This window comes from Pan troglodytes, chromosome 9, assembly GCF_028858775.2.
Source record: "Pan troglodytes isolate AG18354 chromosome 9, NHGRI_mPanTro3-v2.0_pri, whole genome shotgun sequence".
Lineage (NCBI taxonomy): Eukaryota > Metazoa > Chordata > Mammalia > Primates > Hominidae > Pan > Pan troglodytes.
In genome coordinates this window covers 19,786,243-19,795,008 of record NC_072407.2, presented here as the reverse complement: position 1 = coordinate 19,795,008, position 8,766 = coordinate 19,786,243, and the positions used below count along the sequence as shown (strand labels likewise).

The following is an 8,766-nucleotide window of genomic DNA, read 5'->3' as shown; positions in this document are numbered from 1 at the left end:
GTAAATCCCATTGATTGTAACAGGATTAAGTCACATGGTCACACCTTGCTCAGAGGAGGTTGGAAGACATAGTTTTTGTTGTTAATAGCCACCGAAAATGTGGGAGTTATATTACCATTGAAGAATGGTGATTGAAGAACAACACACAATGCCTGCTATAGTAACCATTTATGGTTTTTTTCTTTGTTTTTTGCCAAGAGAGTGGACGGATGAAATCAATAGTATAGAAAGATCAATATGGTGGCTGGAAGGAACAAGACATTAGAGAAAGAAGATACTGGAGTCAAGGAGACCAGTAGGAGGCAGTTTTGCAAAAGTCTAGATAGATGAGATGAAATAGGACAGTAGCAGATAGGATGGAAGGGTAGATGCAGATTGCTAAAGCAGTTTGGTAGTAAACTAGTCAATGCCGTGTGAATATCGCTGGGGTGAAGAAAAAGAAGGAGTCTAGAAGTAGGCTCCCTTTGTGATTGGTGCCCTTGGAAATGGGGCTGTCACCGATTGATTTGGGGAATTTCAGGAAGACCTCAGCAGGTGAGGTAGAGATGAGTACTGAGAGCGCTGATTTTGATTTGGGACGCTTAAAGAGCTGAGCACTGACTGATTCAGGTAACTCCTAGGGATCTAGCTAACCCCTAGAGTTTCCCAGAGTGCACCCCTAGAAGAAAACTCTAGGGGTTACTTGGATCAGTCAGTAAGAATGGACAGTTAGTACAGTTGGAATGAGTATAGTGGAGCAGGAAACACAGTTGGAGGGTGAGAGTAGGGTCATCTTCCTGTCTTCTCCCTGGTACTGTGGTCATTGCCCTGTTTCTCAGAAGAGTTTGAAGACAGAAGTGATTTCAAATTCTCACTAATTAAAATGGAGGCTATCAGCATGTGCCTGAAGTCCTGCTGCTGCTGCAGAGGAAGTAAGGAGGGGTTCTCAAATCCACAGCCAAGCCTCTAGGCAGCATCCTGACTCCAGGGGGAGGTGCTGGGAAGCTGGGGAGGGGCAGCCACGTGCCAGCTGGCTGTGCCAAGTGAGGGAGCCACATGCCTGGGGTTCTGCCATGTGTTTGTTTATTTGGTTTGGCTGATGTAAAACATACACTCACAGACTCACAGCCTTAGGGCCTGTTTGCAGAGCACATGTTTAATCCTCAACTAAAATCAGGAACAGCGCAGGAAAAAAGAAGGAAGCCAAAATAGCAGAATACAACCAGGTAGCAGAGTTTGTTCATTCATTCATTAATTTATTCACTCACTCATTTAGCAAATGAATACCAGGCACTATGCAAGGCACTGGGGCAATAATGTGAATACATTTCCCCAAGGAGCTCCAAGACAGGGTCTGGGAACAGAGACAAGGGAAGAGGTCATTTTAGTACAAAGTGAAAGGTACATGATACAGATTTACAGCACAGCTCTGATCTGGTCATTTACTGGCTCAAAATCCAACAGGGGCTCCCCTCATATCTAAGCAGGCTTTCATAGGCCCGATAATCACACCCTTAAGCCTTCACCCATGCTCCAAGTTCAGGGGAATTCAAGCAGCTCCAGGATCATGCTGCCTCTCACATCTCCTGACCTGCTCACACTCTGTTTCTCCTGCTTGTTAGGGCCTTCTTTCTTCTGTTCTTTGTTGCTTCCCACTCAGCCTTGAAAGTCAAGTGTCATAATCTCCTGGTGACCATCCTCTGGGTCCTCACTACATGCCCTGCAGCCTTTATTGCTGGCACTGCTCAACTGCTGCTTTCACCTGCCCATCTCCCCTGTGGCCTGTGAGCAACTCCAGCAGAGATGGATCTTGTCCACATCTGTATCCTGGCAGCTAATCAATGCCTGGCACAGAAACACTCTTAATAAATGCCTGTCCAATTGAATGGACATAATTTAGTGCTACTATGGATAGCCTCAATGTGCCATAATTAAAATACACTTGGATTCTGGAGTCAAACCCTGAGCTCTGTCACCTCCACCTTATCATTTCCTTCTCTGAGCCTCAGTTTTCTTATTCTTCAGCTTAAGCTGATAATATTTCTGAGTATGTCTTATATGAAAATGCTTTCTTTGGTATTTGTTCACCTTTCTTTCTTTAATGTGATAAACATGGAGCATTTATTTATTACTTTTATGATTATCCTCCTAAGAAAAAGACAAAGCCCTGCTCTGAGGCGTGAAGACACAATCCAGCAGGCAGGAGGGATGGCTAAGTTCAAAGTCTTGAGAAGTGCCCCTCATGGACACCCCAGGGTGCCCATCTACAGGTTACCACCAGGTGATATGGCCTTTTAGGTCATTATAAAGATGCATTTGATAATATGAAAGAGTGAAAACATTCTATTCTTCAAGTTTGCTTTCTTGATGTGTGACATTTAAATATTTAGATGTATGGTGTTTGAGTCTGTAGTTAGCTTGGGCTGTGTTTTAGTAAGTTTTGGCTGCCACAGCAAAATATCACAGATGGAGTAATTTATAAACAATAGAAATTTATTCCTCATGGTTCTGGAGGCTGTGAAGTTCAAGATCAAGGTGCTGACTAATTTGGTTTTTGGTGAGAGCTGTCCTTGCTGTGGCCACATTTTTGCAGTGTCCTCACGTGGCAGGAGGCAGGAGGGGAGTCTCTTTTCATTAAGATGCTAATCCCAACATGAGGGATGCATCCTCATGACCTAATTACCTCCCAAAAGCCCTACTTCCAAATATCATCACTTTAGGGGTTAAGGCATAAACATATGACTTCTGGGGAACACAGCTTAGTCTGCAGCAGCCTTCTTTGGTATCCCTGCTCTAGGTGCCACAAATGTTAGGGATGGGGCTTGGATGATGGAAGTACAGGGGAGTTAGCTTCCCATAGTGGGGATCCCTCGGACCAGTGAGAAAAGGGAAAGGGAAAAAGAAGGAGCCAAATACATAAATACCCAGTTAAAAGAAAAAACTTTAGACAAATTAAACTTTACACAGTTTAACTGGGCAAAGAACGATTTGCGAATCGGCCAGCCCCCAGAACCAGAATAGGTTCAGAGCTACTCCACATGGTCGAATATTTATGGACAGAAAAAGGAAAGTGACCTAGCAAAACCAGAAGTGAGGTACAGAAACAGCTGGATTGGTTACAGCTGGGCCTTTGCCTTATTTGAACCTGCTTTGAACAGTCAGCTGCCTGCGGTTGGCTGAGACTCTGGTACTTGTTACAAGAGTAGGTTACAGTCTGTTTACATATAAAGTTAGTTTATTGTTCACTATGTATGGAGAAACTTTTAGGCCAAACTTATAATATGTATGGAGGCAGCTGTAAGCAAACTTAATTCAACAACTCCTTCCCTTCTCTCCCCTTTCCTTCTCCATTACCCTTAGAGATGGTTTCTCCTTGCAAATGATCTAGATGAATTCCAAGCGCTGCAGCTTACCTACCCAGCAAGCTGCTGTGTCTCAGGGAGGATCATGGGGAGGTGGTGGCCAGCTGCTGTGCATCACATTGCATATTTTCTTGCCTCATTTCCCTTTTCAACTCATTCTCACCACCCCTTGGGCCTCACCCTCAAGGCCCTGATTTTGCTTCTACTAAATGTCAGCACTTTAACCTTGGGCTTTGCTTTTTAGAGGACTGAGAGTGAAGAAACTGCCTCTGTCACTTACTAGTTATGACTTTGAAGCAGGTTACTTGACCTCTTGTGCCTCAGTTTTCTCCTCTGTAAAATGGTGATAAATGGTAATAACTCCTATAGAGAGTTTCTGTGAAGAGAAGACTAAATGAGTTATTAATATGTCAATTAACTGCCCCTTAACTGTTAGGTTTTATAATTCTTCTTTCTTCAAGGATACTGTATTAGTTTGCTTGGGGCTGCCATAACAAAATACTACAGAGTGGGTGGCTTAAACAACAGGAATTTATTTTCGCATAATTCTGGAGACTAGAAGTCCAAGGTCAAGGTATCGGCAGGGTTGGTTTCTTCTGAGGCCTCACTCCTTGGCTTGCAGCTGGCTGTCTTCTCACCATGTCTTCACATGGTCTTTTCTCGGTGTGTCCTCATCCCTGGTGCCTCTTTTCCTCTTCAAATTTCCTCTTCCTGTAAGGACACCAGTCAGATTGGAATAGAGCCCACCCTGATGGCCTCCTTTTAACTTAATCACCTCTTTTCAATGCCCCATCTTCGAATACAGTCACATTCTAAAGTACTGGGGCTTCAACATGAGTTTTGGAGGGACACCATTATAGCCCAGGACAGACACTGGTTAAGTGCTACCTCTGTGTAGAGTGACCAACTCAACCTCAACCAGGTTTGCCTTGTATTTTCCTGGTTTTAGTACAGAAATTCCGGCATCCCAAGGAATCCCTCAGTCCTGGGTAAGTCAGGAAGATTGGTCAGCCTAGCTCTTCCAGAAGCTTTACCCAAGTCTTTTGCAATATGTAAGGACTAGAGGAACCCAATATGTATCTAGAACTCCATCCTTCCTGGTGGACCTTGACAGCCATTAACTTGCTTAATCCTCATTTCAGCCTTGTGAAGTAGGTGGGGCAGGAAACAATATTCCAGTTACATAAAGGAAGAAATAGGCTCAGAAAGATTAACCTTGGCTCCCTCGGCTCCGTTTATCTTTCTCTGGGTTCTTTCATTACTAGGTGCTTCCAAGACCAAGATAACCAGGCAATCATAGTAGATGCATCAATGCACCCTTGCCCAAGGGCCTAGACAAGAGGTAAGTAACCATGATTTATCAGTGAGTGAGTCCTGAAATTTCTCTAGTGTGATTTGAATTAAAGAAAGTAAACAGACAATCATACCTGTACTACTTGGGTAGCGGTGATAGGTGGGCCACAGCCTGGGCCTTAGAGCAAATGCCTCTGGCTGGAAAACTGGAGGGTGGGAGGGGAGCAGGGAGAGATGCAGGCTGTGTTTGAGGATCTGCTCTGAAAGGCAGGGAGGGAAGCCATTGATTAGTGAGCTTTGTTTGATCTGCTCAAGGATCAAAGGAACAAATACCATGTGGGAAGATAAAAGTTGACCTGGAAACCCTGTGTCCCAGCCTGCTGGGATCCAGTCTGCCTTAGGCCCATGGCTCAGGCTGGAGGACTCTCATAGGAGGGCAAGACTGCAAGCTCACTTCTTCCTCAACCTGACCCCTGACCCCTCCCTTACCCATGGCCTTTAAGAAGAGCTTTCTTTTGTCCCTTGGGCACTCTCCAGGGTAAGGGGTGCTCAAGGTTATAAGGGGGCCCAGAGATCAAGAATTATTTCTGGCCTTTGAAGAACATGGGGAAGTCACCAGATGATATGTGATGAATGCTATGATTAAACTGGGCTTGGAAGACTGAAGGTATACCACTCACTAAGAAATCCCTAAACCTACCCTGTGGGGCACAGAGGAAGGCAGCCCAGTTTATGCCTCAAGGAATAAATTGATAGAGGAGATGGTTTCTGGTTTTCTTTTGGGAGGAAGGAAAGGAGGAGCACGTGCACAAAGCTAAGGAGGTGATTAACAACATGATACAGTAAGGACAAGCCAATATTAACTGGATTTCTAAGCTGTGCCAGGACCTCCATCATCTCATGGAATCCCAATGGCATTCAATGAAGCAGCCTTGGGATTCTTCTATTTTGTAATGGAATGAGAGAAATGAGGCTCACAAAGGTTGGATAACTTGCCTGAGGTCACACAGTTGACATATGGCAGAGCCGGGATGTGAACACATCTCCCTACTTGAAAATCTGGCTTCTCACCCATAAAGGTGTGGTTATATCCATGTTTTCAAAAGTTCCCTCTGGTTGCTGGGTGTAGACTGGAGGAGCTAGAAGTAGTGTCTGAGGAACCAGTTAGGACTGTATTGCAATAGTTTCAGGTAGCTGGTATAGTTTCCTAACCCACAAGATCAGGTGTGCAGAAATGAAGCGAATTTTCTATAAACTTGAACCCAAGTCCATTGTTGGCAGATATTTAATGTTAGTTCAGGGATTTCTCCATCTCTTCCTTCTCCCCATGGTAGCATCTAAGTTCTACAGGAGGAATGGATTGTATAGCATCAAGTCATGGAATGAGAGTTAGAGTTGGAGGCTGGCAAGGGCTATCATCTATTCACACTTTGACATCCAGGGCCTTCCGGGTCACTTTTTCACTAAGATCATCATGTGGCCTTTTCATTTTCTAGATAGGGAGGTCCAGACTCTACTGTTTCCCCAGCCTGTGCTTTGTGGGGAATGCAAAAAGGCTGAATTACGTCCTAAGCCTAGATGTCTGAAGCAACTACACCTAACCTTCCTGTTCTGTTCCCTGGTAGCTAACGGGAGAATTCTGGAGGTTTCCATCTTTCCAGGCAGAAAATGGGAAGGGGAGCACAGGCTCTCTTTGTCCTCAGATCCTTGAAATAAAGGGGAGAACTATCCCCCGCTTCCCACTCTTGGGCTCAGACCAGGCATGCAGGGCACAGAGACCCACCCCTCTCAGGGGTCCAGACAGGTGTTCACTTGATTAATCTTCTGACTATCTGCCAATTCTACCAGATCTTTAAACTTTATGCTTTCTGTAAGCATCCTTTCTAGTCTACTCTTCAGGCTAGGATTTTGGCTGTTGAATCAATAATTAATTTGCTTGTTTCTCTTTGTATTTCCATTATAGCTACCTTTCTCTGACGCAATGGATGCTCAGGCTTTATGTTCTAGTTTTAATGGAGGAAAGACTATGGATGTGTAGAAATAATAATGGGAACAAAAGCACTGGGGTTAATATTTCAAATTACTATTCTGTTTTACATGCAGGCTATCTGAAGGTCTGGATCATGACAGTGGCAGTAGGGGAGGCAATGAGGGAGTAGATTAGAGAGAGCTTCGAGGATCAGAATCCAAATGTTTTGGCAACTGGTGAAATCTGGAGGATAAGGAAGAGAGATGTGTTCTGTGTCTCTTTCAGGTATTGTTTAGCTTCACATGAATTTTATCACCTTGCCTAGAACGAGCCACCATCTGCCAGGGTAAGCTATGGCTGGTCCATGTCATATAGAACCGAATCAAGGGTACCAAATTATTGTGGACTTACCTGATATCTGGCCTCTTTTTGTTATTTACTTAGGCTCCTGACTTTTTCTGAAATGAATAGACACTAAAGCCTGCTGGGGAATTTCATAGAAATCAAGATGACTCAACCCAGAGTCCATTTCAAGGCTAGGATGCTAGAGGACACCAACAAAGGAGTAGGGAAGTGAAATGGATCAGCTCACATCCAAGCCCTTGCATGATCAATCCTGCAGTAGGAGTGCTGCTCAGTTGGGACTCGTGAGAGCCCGGAAGAGGAAAAGGCTCTAAGCATAGCAAAGAAGCTGTTATGGAAAAGACTCAAATGTTAAAATGGTGGACATAGTAAAGTGATTTGTTCTGCTTAGGGGAATCTAGATCCCCACATTTGGACCTCCACTGGAGTCTCAGAAGAACAAGTGCCAGTGGGGCTTGCCACAGAGGCCAAGGCAGTGAATGTCAGGCACATCACAGTCCCCAAGATGGGGAGAAGACTGAGATGCAGGGTAACAACTGCAATCCATTCATGGGAGCCGTGTTTATCTTAAATCATCGGCAGTGAGATGAGGATCATGTCAGCCTTCATACCTTTGATGATGATCCCAGGCTGCAACAGTGACACATAGAACTGGATTCAGTAACTAACTACAGATTCCATCAACCAGGACTAGTAAAGTGAAAGGCAGAAATTGGGAGGAGGGGCTTCTTTCTTGCTTATAAAACTTTATTTGGTTGTGTTGAGTATGTGCACGTATGTATGAAATCCCATAAAGCAGTCTTCTTAGGAACAAGCCAACATGCCACAATGTAGGAGATCTTTGGAGCACTGGCCTAAATGGCAGAGAGCTCAAGGGACTCCGCTTTGTACGAGGCATGATTTGTACCACCACCACTATCCCTGTTTCAGAGCACTGTTGAATTGTTCCAAACCTGGATTTCTATGTCAGCTCCTTGTCTACAGTACTTGACTGATAAATGCTAGTTTCTGAAATCTGCTTTGGTTCTATAATTTATTAGACAGCTTTTTCTTCCCATTTTATTACTTGTTTTTACTGTCATTGGTATATTATCTCTTACAGTGAAAACATTCATAGGCTGATTGAAGAGAAGATCTGAAATTATTAGGCAGCAAGCATACAAAACCCTTGCTTTATAAAGATAATATCTTAAAGGCCTAATGTCTATGGTTCAAAGCAGCCTGGAGATGTTAGCTAAATCTTCCATCATGGAATCCTCATGGGATCTGGAAGTTCTGATTTATCTCCCTTCAGGCCCTATAAGTTGGCTTTCCACATCTGTAGGTTCCACAATCAACCCTGGATCAAAAACATTTGAAAAAATAATAATAGAACAATAAATAATAATATACATAAGAAAACAATACAACAACTATTTACATAGCATTTACATTGTATTAGGTATTATAAGTAATCTAGAGATGATTTAAAGTATATGAGAGAATGTGTGGGATTTATATGCAAATACTATACCATTTTATATAAGCAACTTGAGCATGAACAAATTTCAGTAACCGCAGGGGGGCCTGGAACCAATTTCCCATGGATGCCAGTACACAAAGACTAATCAGAAACTTTTGCGTGGAACCCCTGGCTATTCAGAAGTGCCTTTGAGGTTGGTATAGTGTATTGTTAACTTTTAACAAAAACCTCTTGAGGTAGATAGGGTATATGGTAGTATCATTTTTATTTAACATAGAACAGTGAGATCCAAAGAGGACTAATGTTGCTTGCTGCAACATTGGTCTCATCCATTTGTT

At 43.5% G+C, this 8,766-nt stretch overlaps 1 long non-coding RNA gene across 1 annotated transcript; it reads left to right on the top strand.

Annotated features, from left to right (window-relative positions):
• Positions 1–685: 685 nt before the first annotated feature.
• LOC104008425 (uncharacterized) lies at positions 686–7,983 on the top strand. Its single transcript, XR_001707169.3, has 4 exons — positions 686–911; positions 4,607–4,683; positions 6,889–6,949; positions 7,048–7,983. It is a non-coding gene; the product is annotated as an uncharacterized LOC104008425 (long non-coding RNA).
• Positions 7,984–8,766: the final 783 nt, after the last annotated feature.